Here is a 16,517-nt window from a genome sequence, read left to right as displayed (position 1 = left end):
GACAAACGGGTCAGGAACGATGTGTGTTTGTCCTGTGATGAGAGACAAACGGGTCAGGAACGGTGGGTGTTTGTCCTGTGATGAGAGACAAACGGGTCAGGAACGGTGGGTGTTTGTCCTGTGATGAGAGACAAACGGGTCAGGAACGGTGGGTGTTTGTCCTGTGATGAGAGAGAAATAGGTCAAGAATGACCATTGAAACTAGTAGTTGCACTTGGTAAATCACTAAGTGTAAACTAATAGGTGTACTTGGTAAATCATCAAGTTTAAACTAATACTTGCACTTGGCAAATCACTAAGTTTAAACCAATGTATATTCTGGTGTCACTAATATTTTAAGTAAGTTGTAACTTTTTGACTCTCCTTCACAATAGGCCTGGCATGGCCAGGTGGGTTAAGGTGTTCAACTTGTAATTTGAGGGTTGTGGGTTCGAATCCCTGTTGCACCAAACATGCTCATCCTTTCAGCCATGGGGACTTTATACTGTGACGGTCAATCCCACTATTCGTTGGTAAAGGAGTATCCCAAGAGTTGGTGTTGGGTGGTGATGACTAGCTACCTTCCCTCTAGTCTTTCACTGCTAAATTAGGGACGGCTAGCACAGATAGCCTTTGTGTAGCTTTGTGCAAAATTCAGAAACAAAAGCGTTTCTTCACGACAATAACACACCGTGTTAAAGGTGTTATTACTTTTATTATCTTCATCATTTTGATGTTTTTTCCTAAATCCAAAATTATGTAATAAATTTTGTGTATCCAAGGTACAGTACCAGTTTACTATGACATTTTGTGTATCCAAGGTACAGTACCAGTTTACTACGACATTTTGTGTATCCAAGGTACAGTACCAGTTTACTACGACATTTTGTGTATCCAAGGTACAGTACCAGTTTACTATGACATTTTGTGTATCCAAGGTACAGTACCAATTTACTACGTTTACTACATTTTGTGTATCCAAGGTACAGTACCAGTTTACTACTACATTTTGTTATCCAAGGTACAGTACCATTTTGTGTATCCAAGGTACAGTACCAGTTTACTACGACATTTTGTGTATCCAAGGTACAGTACCAGTTTACTACGACATTTTGTGTATCCAAGGTACAGTACCAGTTTACTACGACATTTTGTGTATCCAAGGTACAGTACCAGTTTACTACGACATTTTGTGTATCAAAGGTACAGTACCAGTTTACTACGACATTTTGTGTATCAAAGGTACAGTACCAGTTTACTATGACATTTTGTGTATCCAAGGTACAGTACCAGTTTACTATGACTTTTTATATGTGTACCTTTTTCATGAGTTTTCTAATTTTATTTGCCACCTTTAGGATGAAACTGGTGTGATATTTGCACGAGGTTTTAAAATATATATTTCTGGAACACATTTATTTACCTCTGAACTCGTAGTATTGTTAAAGTATGTTTGTGTTGTAGTTAGCTTGTGGACTATATTCCAAAGTTGTAAATGTGGATTGTTGTTGCCGACAGTTAAAAACACTGAACAAAAGCCCGTGAAAATTGATCTAATGGCTTCTGTTTTTACTTATTGTGTGAGAGAAACCAAGACAAAAAATTGTAAACACTAAATAATTAATCCGCAAGATATAACAAGTAACTTAGAATGAAACGTTTGTTTGATAAATGAATTCACTGATTCGTGTTAACATTCAGAGTTTAGAGGTTTTGGTAGACAGTTTTTCAAGTTCTGAAATACAAAAGTGATTGTATACCTTTATTGAAATTATAATTTTTTTGTAATGTAGTGATATATTTTATTAATTAGCATATTATCAAGTAATCTTCTAGGTATATATTGTTAAAACAAGGCTACATATATTGTAAGTTACAGAACTCTGGAGTTTCACCAAGTACCGATGGTTTCAAGGAACATTTGTCTATACCGTTAAGATTACCATTACGTTTATCCAAGTATGGCACCATCCTTTTCAAGACCTTTCTCTACACACTTAATATGTTACTTCATTGAACCTAGAACTTGTAACTGTTAGCATAAATTCACACAGAGAGGTAGCAAATCCCCCAAACAACAACTATACATTGCTACACTTAAGCATTTGTAATATGCTTGCCAAATTCATTGTGATGGTTCACATTTTCCTTCTGTCTAATATCTTACTGTTAAGTTGTATGAGGATAATATACTTGTTTAACTGGTGTTTAGGAGAGTAACTCCATAACTTGTTTAACTGGTGTTTAGGAGAGTAACTCCATAACTTGTTTAACTGGTGTTTAGGAGAGTAACTCCATAACTTGTTTAACTGGTGTTTAGGAGAGTAACTCCATAACTTGTTTAACTGGTGTTTAGGAGAGTAACTCCATAGATAACGTGTTGTATCTTTCATAACAAAACGTTTCTTAGAGCTGCTCTCTCTGAAGTTACTCAAGAATGCTTACATCGTTGGAAGCAGATAGAACTATTGTGTAACTTCCAGATTGTACGTTGTCCAGGACTAAGGCATCTGGAAAAACTTTTGTATGGAAACATGAGCTACATCAACTCCATTCGGTTTTGTTTTACAGATAAAGGTGAGATATTAAGTTTACAAATTTGTTTTAAATTATTGTTAGGCTTAGGATTTTACTTGGCCTTGTGGTATTGGATCTAACTGTGTAAGATTTTAATGTTCAATAATTAAAAGTAAGAGTATATAAACATTGATTCAAGGTTTGTGATTATCTTTTCTCTGTTTGTTATTAGAAGCAAATATTTGCCAGAGTGAGAACAAAGCTACAAAGATGCTACTATTTCTGTGTATGGTAACACTGGACCTGAAGCAGGTTAGGTTGATTTGTTCGAGTGTTTCATTGAGTTAGAACAACACTATTTCAGTATTTTCAGATATAGCTTTACATTTAACTTTCTCAAAATATTTTTATCTCAACTCTGACACTGTTTAGTTATTATTCATCTTTTATTTCCTTAGAATCTATGGCACTGTCAGCTTGCATATTTATTCAGTTACAATGTAACTTTGACTTGTGTTTGTTAACTGCAGCTTAAAGCCAGAATTTCTTAACTTAGATGTAAGTTATTTTTTGCCTGTTTTACTTTATTTGTGGTTTTCAATTAACCTTTTGTTTGTTATCTGCGTGCTTGCTTATAATCTTATGCTAACATCTGTACTTATACAACTATATCATTTTATGTGCCTATTTACCTGTAACCTTATGCCAACTTTTCAGTATATGCAGCTATAACCTTATGTCAACTTCTGTTTATATTGCCATGTCTGGTTTTATATATGTTTATCTCTGCCAAGGTCTGGCTTGGCTGTATCATTAAAACTGACTTGGAAGTTGGTTTACTTACTTCATAATCATGTCTGGTTTTATATATGTTTATCTCTGTACAATACATTTTGCAGAATAATTTAACTAAACATATTGAAATACATTATATCTTTCTGAGAGTGGATATATTTATTAAATATATTTAACATTTTTTTCACTGCAAACAGTGCCCTTTTCTAAAGACATGAGTGTAGTGTGTATATATATGTTCCATCAAGACAACCTGTCATCAACAGCTACGAGGTGAGAACTCTTAATGTTGGTAACATGTAAAACTAACACATGGATAAATTTGTTATTTAAATAAACCCATGGAACATGGAAAACATCAACTAATTAATGTTTGTTTTGAACACAAGAAGGATATGTGTAATAAGGAAGTTTTACTGTTGTATAATGTGCCGTTTATTTTACTGTTGTATAATGTGCCGTTTATTTTACTGTTGTATAATGTGCCGTTTATTTTACTGTTGTATAATGTGCCGTTTATTTTACTGTTGTATAATGTGCCGTTTATTTTACTGTTGTATAATGTGCCGTTTATTTTACTGTTGTATAATGTGCCGTTTATTTTACTGTTGTATAATGTGCCGTTTATTTTACTGTTGTATAATGTGCCGTTTATTTTACTGTTGTATAATGTGCCGTTTATTTTACTGTTTTAATAATGTCTGTTTTTACTTTGTAAGGATAATAAGGAAGTTTTACTGTTGTATAATGTGCCGTTTATTTTACTGTTTTAATAATGTCCTTTTCTGTTTTTACTTTGTAAGGAAAATTTGTAAAACACATATAATAACACTTAGGGTTGTTCATAATGAAGTTCATATCAGTTAGGGTGAACCATTTTAACTTTTCTTGTAAATATTCTACCTATTTGTAACCATCACGAAGTAACAAACTAAAACTTGTGTGAGTTGCCTTGTTATTATTGAATCAAACAAATACCAAGAGGTAAGAACATATTGCTCTGAGGTTGCTCCAGTAATGAACCATTAAAATTGTACATTTTCCAATAACATTGGAAGCTGGACAGTCAATAATAGAAGCCTTCAAAAGAGAGTGTTGATTGAAGAAATATTACTTTGATACAGAATGTTTGTGGAATATTCAAATGTTTAGTCTATGTCATAGTAAACTGTGGAAGTTAGTGTATCATCATACAAATGTTCTGACATAACTAATGTTTTCTGTGTTATTTATTAACCAATTCACACTTCTAAACTTCTTTATTTGAAAAGTTTTATTTGTGGAGAGAAAAAGATGTAAACATGAAGAATTTCACCCTAAAATATAATGTACAGAGAAACTTGGGTGTATGTGTTGTATGTTTCTGTATAGATCTACAGGTAACAAATATAATGTACAGAGAAACTTGGGTGTATGTGTTGTATGTTTCTGTATAGGTCTACAAGTAACAAGTATAATGTACAGAGAAACTTGGGTGTATGTGTTGTATGTTTCTGTATAGGTCTACAAGTAACAAGTATAATGTACAGAGAAACTTGGGTGTATGTGTTGTATGTTTCTGTATAGATCTACAAGTAACAAGTATAATGTACAGAGAAACTTGGGTGTATGTGTTGTATGTTTCTGTAACTGTGTACAAGTAACAAGTATAATGTACAGAGAAACTTGGGTGTATGTGTTGTATGTTTCTGTATAGGTCCACAAGCAACAAGCATAATGTACAGAGAAACTTGGGTGTATGTGTTGTATGTTTCTGTAACTGTGTACAAGCAACAAGTACAATGTACAGAGAAACCTGGGTGTATGTGTTGTATGTTTCTGTATAGATCCACAAGCAACAAGCATAATGTACAGAGAAACCTTGGGTGTATGTGTTGTATGTTTCTGTATAGATCCACAAGCAACAAGCATAATGTACAGAGAAACCTGGGTGTATGTGTTGTATGTTTCTGTATAGATCCACAAGCAACAAGCATAATGTACAGAGAAACTTGGGTGTATGTGTTGTATGTTTCTGTATGGATCTACAAGTAACAAGCATAATGTACAGAGAAACTTGGGTGTATGTGTTGTATGTTTCTGTATAGATCCACAAGTAACAAGTATAATGTACAGAGAAACTTGGGTGTATGTGTTGTATGTTTCTGTATAGGTCTACAAGTAACAAGTATAATGTACAGAGAAACTTGGGTGTATTTATTGTATGCTCTGTATAGATCCACAAGCAACAAGCATAATGTACAGAGAAACTTGGGTGTATGTGTTGTATGTTTCTGTATAGATCTACAAGTAACAAGTATAATGTACAGAGAAACTTGGGTGTATGTGTTGTATGTTTCTGTATAGGTCTACAAGTAACAAGTATAATGTACAGAGAAACTTGGGTGTATTTATTGTATGTTTCTGTATAGATCTACAAGTAACAAGTATAATGTACAGAGAAACTTGGGTGTATGTGTTGTATGTTTCTGTATAGATCCACAAGCAACAAGTATAATGTACAGAGAAACTTGGGTGTATGTGTTGTATGTTTCTGTATAGGTCTACAAGCAACAAGTATAATGTACAGAGAAACTTGGGTGTATGTGTTGTATGTTTCTGTATAGATCCACAAGCAACAAGCATAATGTACAGAGAAACTTGGGTGTATGTGTTGTATGTTTCTGTATAGATCCACAAGTAACAAGTATAATGTACAGAGAAACTTGGGTGTATGTGTTGTATGTTTCTGTATAGATCCACAAGCAACAAGCATAATGTACAGAGAAACTTGGGTGTATGTGTTGTATGTTTCTGTATAGATCTACAAGCAACAAGTATAATGTACAGAGAAACTTGGGTGTATGTGTTGTATGTTTCTGTATAGGTCTACAAGCAACAAGCATAATGTACAGAGAAACTTGGGTGTATTTATTGTATGTTTCTGTATAGATCCACAAGTAACAAGCATAATGTACAGAGAAACTGGGTGTATGTGTTGTATGTTTCTGTATAGATCCACAAGCAACAAGCATAATGTACAGAGAAACTTGGGTGTATGTGTTGTATGTTTCTGTATAGGTCTACAAGCAACAAGCATAATGTACAGAGAAACCTTGGGTGTATTTATTGTATGTTTCTGTATAGGTCCACAAGCAACAAGTATAATGTACAGAGAAACTTGGGTGTATGTGTTGTATGTTTCTGTATAGATCCACAAGCAACAAGTATAATGTACAGAGAAACTTGGGTGTATGTGTTGTATGTTTCTGTATAGGTCCACAAGCAACAAGTATAATGTACAGAGAAACTTGGGTGTATGTGTTGTATGTTTCTGTATAGATCCACAAGCAACAAGTATAATGTACAGAGAAACTTGGGTGTATGTGTTGTATGTTTCTGTATAGATCCACAAGTAACAAGTATAATGTACAGAGAAACTTGGGTGTATGTGTTGTATGTTTCTGTATAGGTCCACAAGCAACAAGCATAATGTACAGAGAAACTTGGGTGTATGTGTTGTATGTTTCTGTATAGATCCACAAGTAACAAGTATAATGTACAGAGAAACTTGGGTGTATGTGTTGTATGTTTCTGTATAGATCCACAAGCAACAAGCATAATGTACAGAGAAACCTGGGTGTATGTGTTGTATGTTTCTGTAACTGTGTACAAGCAACAAGCATAATGTACAGAGAAACTTGGGTGTATGTGTTGTATGTTTCTGTATAGGTCTACAAGTAACAAGTATAATGTACAGAGAAACTTGGGTGTATGTGTTGTATGTTTCTGTATAGATCTACAAGTAACAAGTATAATGTACAGAGAAACTTGGGTGTATGTGTTGTATGTTTCTGTATAGATCTACAAGTAACAAGTATAATGTACAGAGAAACTTGGGTGTATGTGTTGTATGTTTCTGTAACTGTGTACAAGTAACAAGCATAATGTACAGAGAAACTTGGGTGTATGTGTTGTATGTTTCTGTATAGATCTACAAGTAACAAGTATAATGTACAGAGAAACTTGGGTGTATGTGTTGTATGTTTCTGTATAGATCTACAAGTAACAAGTATAATGTACAGAGAACTTGGGTGTATGTGTTGTATGTTTCTGTAACTGTCTACAAGTAACAAGTATAATGTACAGAGAAACTTGGGTGTATGTGTTGTATGTTTCTGTATAGATCTACAAGTAACAAGTATAATGTACAGAGAAACTTGGGTGTATGTGTTGTATGTTTCTGTATAGATCTACAAGTAACAAGTATAATGTACAGAGAAACTTGGGTGTATGTGTTGTATGTTTCTGTATAGGTCTACAAGTAACAAGTATAATGTACAGAGAAACTTGGGTGTATGTGTTGTATGTTTCTGTATAGATCTACAAGCAACAAGTATAATGTACAGAGAAACTTGGGTGTATGTGTTGTATGTTTCTGTATAGATCTACAAGTAACAAGTATAATGTACAGAGAAACTTGGGTGTATGTGTTGTATGTTTCTGTATAGATCTACAAGTAACAAGTATAATGTACAGAGAAACTTGGGTGTATGTGTTGTATGTTTCTGTATAGATCTACAAGTAACAAGTATAATGTACAGAGAACTTGGGTGTATGTGTTGTATGTTTCTGTATAGATGTACAAGTAACAAGTATAATGTACAGAGAAACTTGGGTGTATGTGTTGTATGTTTCTGTATAGATCTACAAGTAACAAGTATAATGTACAGAGAAACTTGGGTGTATGTGTTGTATGTTTCTGTATAGATCTACAAGTAACAAGTATAATGTACAGAGAAACTTGGGTGTATGTGTTGTATGTTTCTGTATAGATCTACAAGTAACAAGTATAATGTACAGAGAAACTTGGGTGTATGTGTTGTATGTTTCTGTATAGATCTACAAGTAACAAGTATAATGTACAGAGAAACTTGGGTGTATGTGTTGTATGTTTCTGTATAGATCTACAAGTAACAAGTATAATGTACAGAGAAACTTGGGTGTATGTGTTGTATGTTTCTGTATGATCTACAAGTAACAAGTATAATGTACAGAGAAACTTGGGTGTATGTGTTGTATGTTTCTGTATAGATCTACAAGTAACAAGTATAATGTACAGAGAAACTTGGGTGTATGTGTTGTATGTTTCTGTATAGATCTACAAGTAACAAGTATAATGTACAGAGAAACTTGGGTGTATGTGTTGTATGTTTCTGTATAGATCTACAAGTAACAAGTATAATGTACAGAGAAACTTGGGTGTATGTGTTGTATGTTTCTGTATAGATCTACAAGTAACAAGTATAATGTACAGAGAAACTTGGGTGTATGTGTTGTATGTTTCTGTATAGATCTACAAGTAACAAGTATAATGTACAGAGAAACTTGGGTGTATGTGTTGTATGTTTCTGTATAGATCTACAAGTAACAAGTATAATGTACAGAGAAACTTGGGTGTATGTGTTGTATGTTTCTGTATAGATCTACAAGTAACAAGTATAATGTACAGAGAAACTTGAGTGTATGTGTTGTATGTTTCTGTATAGATCTACAAGTAACAAGTATAATGTACAGAGAAACTTGAGTGTATGTGTTGTATGTTTCTGTATAGATCTACAAGTAACAAGTATAATGTACAGAGAAACTTGGGTGTATGTGTTGTATGTTTCTGTATAGATCTACAAGTAACAATTATAATGTACAGAGAAACTTGGGTGTATGTGTTGTATGTTTCTGTATAGATCTACAAGTAACAAGTATAATGTACAGAGAAACTTGGGTGTATGTGTTGTATGTTTCTGTATAGATCTACAAGTAACAAGTATAATGTACAGAGAAACTTGGGTGTATGTGTTGTATGTTTCTGTATAGATCTACAAGTAACAAGTATAATGTACAGAGAAACTTGGGTGTATGTGTTGTATGTTTCTGTATAGATCTACAAGTAACAAGTATAATGTACAGAGAAACTTGGGTGTATGTGTTGTATGTTTCTGTATAGATCTACAAGTAACAAGTATAATGTACAGAGAAACTTGGGTGTATGTGTTGTATGTTTCTGTATAGATCTACAAGTAACAAGTATAATGTACAGAGAAACTTGGGTGTATGTGTTGTATGTTTCTGTATAGATCTACAAGTAACAAGTATAATGTACAGAGAAACTTGGGTGTATGTGTTGTATGTTTCTGTATAGATCTACAAGTAACAAGTATAATGTACAGAGAAACTTGGGTGTATGTGTTGTATGTTTCTGTATAGATCTACAAGTAACAAGTATAATGTACAGAGAACTTGGGTGTATGTGTTGTATGTTTCTGTGTTGTATGTATGTCTGTATGTTTCTGTACATCTACAACAAGTATAATGTACAGAGAAACTTGGGTGTATGTGTTGTATGTTTCTGTATAGATCTACAAGTAACAAGTATAATGTACAGAGAAACTTGGGTGTATGTGTTGTATGTTTCTGTATAGATCTACAAGTAACAAGTATAATGTACAGAGAAACTTGGGTGTATGTGTTGTATGTTTCTGTAATGTCTACAAGCAACAAGTAACAAGTATAATGTACAGAGAAACTTGGGTGTATGTGTTGTATGTTTCTGTATAGATCTACAAGTAACAAGTATAATGTACAGAGAAACTTGGGTGTATGTGTTGTATGTTTCTGTATAGATCTACAAGTAACAAGTATAATGTACAGAGAAACTTGGGTGTATGTGTTGTATGTTTCTGTATAGGTCTACAAGTAACAAGTATAATGTACAGAGAAACTTGGGTGTATGTGTTGTATGTTTCTGTATAGATCTACAAGTAACAAGTATAATGTACAGAGAAACTTGGGTGTATGTGTTGTATGTTTCTGTATAGATCTACAAGTAACAAGTATAATGTACAGAGAAACTTGGGTGTATGTGTTGTATGTTTCTGTATAGATCTACAAGTAACAAGTATAATGTACAGAGAAACTTGGGTGTATGTGTTGTATGTTTCTGTAACTGTGTACAAGTAACAAGTATAATGTACAGAGAAACTTGGGTGTATGTGTTGTATGTTTCTGTATAGATGTACAAGTAACAAGTATAATGTACAGAGAAACTTGGGTGTATGTGTTGTATGTTTCTGTATAGATCTACAAGTAACAAGTATAATGTACAGAGAACTTGGGTGTATGTGTTGTATGTTTCTGTAACTGTGTACAAGTAACAAGTATAATGTACAGAGAAACTTGGGTGTATGTGTTGTATGTTTCTGTATAGATCTACAAGTAACAAGTATAATGTACAGAGAAACTTGGGTGTATGTGTTGTATGTTTCTGTAACTGTCTACAAGTAACAAGTATAATGTACAGAGAAACTTGGGTGTATGTGTTGTATGTTTCTGTATAGATCTACAAGCAACAAGTATAATGTACAGAGAAACTTGGGTGTATGTGTTGTATGTTTCTGTATAGATCTACAAGTAACAAGTATAATGTACAGAGAAACTTGGGTGTATGTGTTGTATGTTTCTGTAACTGTGTACAAGTAACAAGCATAATGTACAGAGAAACTTGGGTGTATGTGTTGTATGTTTCTGTATAGATCTACAAGTAACAAGTATAATGTACAGAGAAACTTGGGTGTATGTGTTGTATGTTTCTGTATAGATCTACAAGTAACAAGTATAATGTACAGAGAAACTTGGGTGTATGTGTTGTATGTTTCTGTATAGATCTACAAGTAACAAGTATAATGTACAGAGAAACTTGGGTGTATGTGTTGTATGTTTCTGTATAGATCTACAAGTAACAAGTATAATGTACAGAGAAACTTGGGTGTATGTGTTGTATGTTTCTGTATAGATCTACAAGTAACAAGTATAATGTACAGAGAAACTTGGGTGTATGTGTTGTATGTTTCTGTATAGATCCACAAGCAACAAGTGTACAAGTATAATGTACACAAGAAACTACAGAGGGTGTATGTGTTGTATGTTTCTGTAATAGATCTACAAGTAACAAGTATAATGTACAGAGAAACTTGGGTGTATGTGTTGTATGTTTCTGTATAGATCTACAAGTAACAAGTATAATGTACAGAGAAACTTGGGTGTATGTGTTGTATGTTTCTGTATAGATCTACAAGTAACAAGTATAATGTACAGAGAAACTTGGGTGTATGTGTTGTATGTTTCTGTATAGATCTACAAGTAACAAGTATAATGTACAGAGAAACTTGGGTGTATGTGTTGTATGTTTCTGTAAGATCCACAAGTAACAAGTATAATGTACAGAGAAACTTGGGTGTATGTGTTGTATGTTTCTGTATAGATCTACAAGTAACAAGTATAATGTACAGAGAAACTTGGGTGTATGTGTTGTATGTTTCTGTATAGATCTACAAGTAACAAGTATAATGTACAGAGAAACTTGGGTGTATGTGTTGTATGTTTCTGTATAGATCTACAAGTAACAAGTATAATGTACAGAGAAACTTGGGTGTATGTGTTGTATGTTTCTGTATAGATCTACAAGTAACAAGTATAATGTACAGAGAAACTTGGGTGTATGTGTTGTATGTTTCTGTATAGATCTACAAGTAACAAGTATAATGTACAGAGAAACTTGGGTGTATGTGTTGTATGTTTCTGTATAGATCTACAAGTAACAAGTATAATGTACAGAGAAACTTGGGTGTATGTGTTGTATGTTTCTGTATAGATCTACAAGTAACAAGTATAATGTACAGAGAAACTTGGGTGTATGTGTTGTATGTTTCTGTATAGATCTACAAGTAACAAGTATAATGTACAGAGAAACTTGGGTGTATGTATGTTTCTGTATAGATCTACAAGTAACAAGTATAATGTCTATGTGTTGTATGTTTCTGTATAGATCTACAAGTAACAAGTATAATGTACAGAGAAACTTGGGTGTATGTGTTGTATGTTTCTGTATAGATCTACAAGTAACAAGTATAATGTACAGAGAAACTTGGGTGTATGTGTTGTATGTTTCTGTATAGATCTACAAGTAACAAGTATAATGTACAGAGAAACCTTGGGTGTATGTGTTGTATGTTTCTGTATAGATCCACAAGCAACAAGCATAATGTACAGAGAAACTTGGGTGTATGTGTTGTATGTTTCTGTATAGATCTACAAGTAACAAGTATAATGTACAGAGAAACTTGGGTGTATGTGTTGTATGTTTCTGTATAGATCTACAAGTAACAAGTATAATGTACAGAGAAACTTGGGTGTATGTGTTGTATGTTTCTGTATAGATCTACAAGTAACAAGTATAATGTACAGAGAAACTTGGGTGTATGTGTTGTATGTTTCTGTATAGATCTACAAGTAACAAGTATAATGTACAGAGAAACTTGGGTGTATGTGTTGTATGTTTCTGTATAGGTCTACAAGTAACAAGTATAATGTACAGAGAAACTTGGGTGTATGTGTTGTATGTTTCTGTATAGATCTACAAGTAACAAGTATAATGTACAGAGAAACTTGGGTGTATGTGTTGTATGTTTCTGTATAGATCTACAAGTAACAAGTATAATGTACAGAGAAACTTGGGTGTATGTGTTGTATGTTTCTGTATAGGTCTACAAGTAACAAGTATAATGTACAGAGAAACTTGGGTGTATGTGTTGTATGTTTCTGTATAGATCTACAAGTAACAAGTATAATGTACAGAGAAACTTGGGTGTATGTGTTGTATGTTTCTGTATAGATCTACAAGTAACAAGTATAATGTACAGAGAAACTTGGGTGTATGTGTTGTATGTTTCTGTAACTGTGTACAAGTAACAAGTATAATGTACAGAGAAACTTGGGTGTATGTGTTGTATGTTTCTGTAACTGTGTACAAGTAACAAGTATAATGTACAGAGAAACTTGGGTGTATGTGTTGTATGTTTCTGTATAGATCTACAAGTAACAAGTATAATGTACAGAGAAACTTGGGTGTATGTGTTGTATGTTTCTGTATAGATCTACAAGTAACAAGTATAATGTACAGAGAACTTGGGTGTATGTGTTGTATGTTTCTGTAACTGTGTACAAGTAACAAGTATAATGTACAGAGAAACTTGGGTGTATGTGTTGTATGTTTCTGTATAGATCTACAAGTAACAAGTATAATGTACAGAGAAACTTGGGTGTATGTGTTGTATGTTTCTGTATAGATCTACAAGTAACAAGTATAATGTACAGAGAAACTTGGGTGTATGTGTTGTATGTTTCTGTATAGGTCTACAAGTAACAAGTATAATGTACAGAGAAACTTGGGTGTATGTGTTGTATGTTTCTGTATAGATCTACAAGTAACAAGTATAATGTACAGAGAAACTTGGGTGTATGTGTTGTATGTTTCTGTATAGATCTACAAGTAACAAGTATAATGTACAGAGAAACTTGGGTGTATGTGTTGTATATTTCTGTATAGATCTACAAGTAACAAGTATAATGTACAGAGAAACTTGGGTGTATGTGTTGTATGTTTCTGTATAGATCTACAAGTAACAAGTATAATGTACAGAGAAACTTGGGTGTATGTGTTGTATGTTTCTGTAACTGTCTACAAGTAACAAGTATAATGTACAGAGAAACTTGGGTGTATGTGTTGTATGTTTCTGTAACTGCGATCTACAAGTAACAAGTATAATGTACAGAGAAACTTGGGTGTATGTGTTGTATGTTTCTGTATAGATCTACAAGTAACAAGTATAATGTACAGAGAAACTTGGGTGTATGTGTTGTATGTTTCTGTATAGATCTACAAGTAACAAGTATAATGTACAGAGAAACTTGGGTGTATGTGTTGTATGTTTCTGTATAGATCTACAAGTAACAAGTATAATGTACAGAGAAACTTGGGTGTATGTGTTGTATGTTTCTGTATAGATCTACAAGTAACAAGTATAATGTACAGAGAAACTTGGGTGTATGTGTTGTATGTTTCTGTAACTGTGTACAAGTAACAAGTATAATGTACAGAGAAACTTGGGTGTATGTGTTGTATGTTTCTGTATAGATCTACAAGTAACAAGTATAATGTACAGAGAAACTTGGGTGTATGTGTTGTATGTTTCTGTATAGATCTACAAGTAACAAGTATAATGTACAGAGAAACTTGGGTGTATGTGTTGTATGTTTCTGTATGGATCTACAAGTAACAAGTATAATGTACAGAGAAACTTGGGTGTATGTGTTGTATGTTTCTGTATAGATCTACAAGTAACAAGTATAATGTACAGAGAAACTTGGGTGTATGTGTTGTATGTTTCTGTATAGATCTACAAGTAACAAGTATAATGTACAGAGAAACTTGGGTGTATGTGTTGTATGTTTCTGTATAGATCTACAAGTAACAAGTATAATGTACAGAGAAACTTGGGTGTATGTGTTGTATGTTTCTGTATAGATCTACAAGTAACAATTATAATGTACAGAGAAACTTGAGTGTATGTGTTGTATGTTTCTGTATAGATCTACAAGTAACAAGTATAATGTACAGAGAAACTTGAGTGTATGTGTTGTATGTTTCTGTAACTGTGTACAAGTAACAAGTACAATGTACAGAGAAACTTGGGTGTATGTGTTGTATGTTTCTGTATAGATCTACAAGCAACAATTATAATGTACAGAGAAACTTGGGTGTATGTGTTGTATGTTTCTGTATAGATCTACAAGTAACAAGTATAATGTACAGAGAAACTTGGGTGTATGTGTTGTATGTTTCTGTATAGATCTACAAGTAACAAGTATAATGTACAGAGAAACTTGGGTGTATGTGTTGTATGTTTCTGTATAGATCTACAAGTAACAAGTATAATGTACAGAGAAACTTGGGTGTATGTGTTGTATGTTTCTGTATAGGTCTACAAGTAACAAGTATAATGTACAGAGAAACTTGGGTGTATGTGTTGTATGTTTCTGTATAGATCTACAAGTAACAAGCATATAATGTACAGAGAAACTTGGGTGTATGTGTTGTATGTTTCTGTATAGATCTACAAGTAACAAGTATAATGTACAGAGAAACTTGGGTGTATGTGTTGTATGTTTCTGTATAGATCTACAAGTAACAAGTATAATGTACAGAGAAACTTGGGTGTATGTGTTGTATGTTTCTGTATAGATCTACAAGTAACAAGTATAATGTACAGAGAAACTTGGGTGTATGTGTTGTATGTTTCTGTAACTGTGTACAAGTAACAAGTATAATGTACAGAGAAACTTGGGTGTATGTGTTGTATGTTTCTGTAACTGTGTACAAGTAACAAGTATAATGTACAGAGAAACTTGGGTGTATGTGTTGTATGTTTCTGTATAGATCTACAAGTAACAAGTATAATGTACAGAGAAACTTGGGTGTATGTGTTGTATGTTTCTGTATAGATCTACAAGTAACAAGTATAATGTACAGAGAACTTGGGTGTATGTGTTGTATGTTTCTGTAACTGTGTACAAGTAACAAGTATAATGTACAGAGAAACTTGGGTGTATGTGTTGTATGTTTCTGTAACTGTGTACAAGTAACAAGTATAATGTACAGAGAAACTTGGGTGTATGTGTTGTATGTTTCTGTATAGATCTACAAGTAACAAGTATAATGTACAGAGAAACTTGGGTGTATGTGTTGTATGTTTCTGTATAGATCTACAAGTAACAAGTATAATGTACAGAGAAACTTGGGTGTATGTGTTGTATGTTTCTGTATAGGTCTACAAGTAACAAGTATAATGTACAGAGAAACTTGGGTGTATGTGTTGTATGTTTCTGTATAGATCTACAAGTAACAAGTATAATGTACAGAGAAACTTGGGTGTATGTGTTGTATGTTTCTGTATAGATCTACAAGTAACAAGTATAATGTACAGAGAAACTTGGGTGTATGTGTTGTATGTTTCTGTATAGATCTACAAGTAACAAGTATAATGTACAGAGAACTTGGGTGTATGTGTTGTATGTTTCTGTAACTGTGTACAAGTAACAAGTATAATGTACAGAGAAACTTGGGTGTATGTGTTGTATGTTTCTGTAACTGTGTACAAGTAACAAGTATAATGTACAGAGAAACTTGGGTGTATGTGTTGTATGTTTCTGTATAGATCTACAAGTAACAAGTATAATGTACAGAGAACTTGGGTGTATGTGTTGTATGTTTCTGTAACTGTGTACAAGTAACAAGTATAATGTACAGAGAAACTTGGGTGTATGTGTTGTATGTTTCTGTATAGATCTACAAG

General features: G+C 33.2%; 1 long non-coding RNA gene across 10 annotated transcripts in view; it reads left to right on the top strand.

Moving 5' to 3' along the window:
* Nucleotides 1–16,517, top strand: part of LOC143228712 (uncharacterized) — a 78,666-nt gene that overhangs the window by 54,225 nt on the left and 7,924 nt on the right. For 7 of the 10 annotated variants that reach the window (XR_013015434.1, XR_013015432.1, XR_013015431.1 and 4 more), the window contains 3 exons: nt 2,390–2,556; nt 2,729–2,808; nt 3,489–3,564. This is a non-coding gene — a long non-coding RNA (uncharacterized LOC143228712). The remainder of the gene's footprint in view (nt 1–2,389; nt 2,557–2,728; nt 2,809–3,488; nt 3,565–16,517) is intronic. The other 3 variants (XR_013015427.1, XR_013015426.1, XR_013015425.1) reach the window with 1 other exon arrangement.

Source organism: Tachypleus tridentatus, chromosome 10 (genome assembly GCF_004210375.1).
Source record: "Tachypleus tridentatus isolate NWPU-2018 chromosome 10, ASM421037v1, whole genome shotgun sequence".
In the NCBI taxonomy this organism is placed as follows: domain Eukaryota; kingdom Metazoa; phylum Arthropoda; class Merostomata; order Xiphosura; family Limulidae; genus Tachypleus; species Tachypleus tridentatus.
Note: the sequence above shows the minus strand (reverse complement) of the source record. Positions and strands in the feature narration are given on the sequence as shown.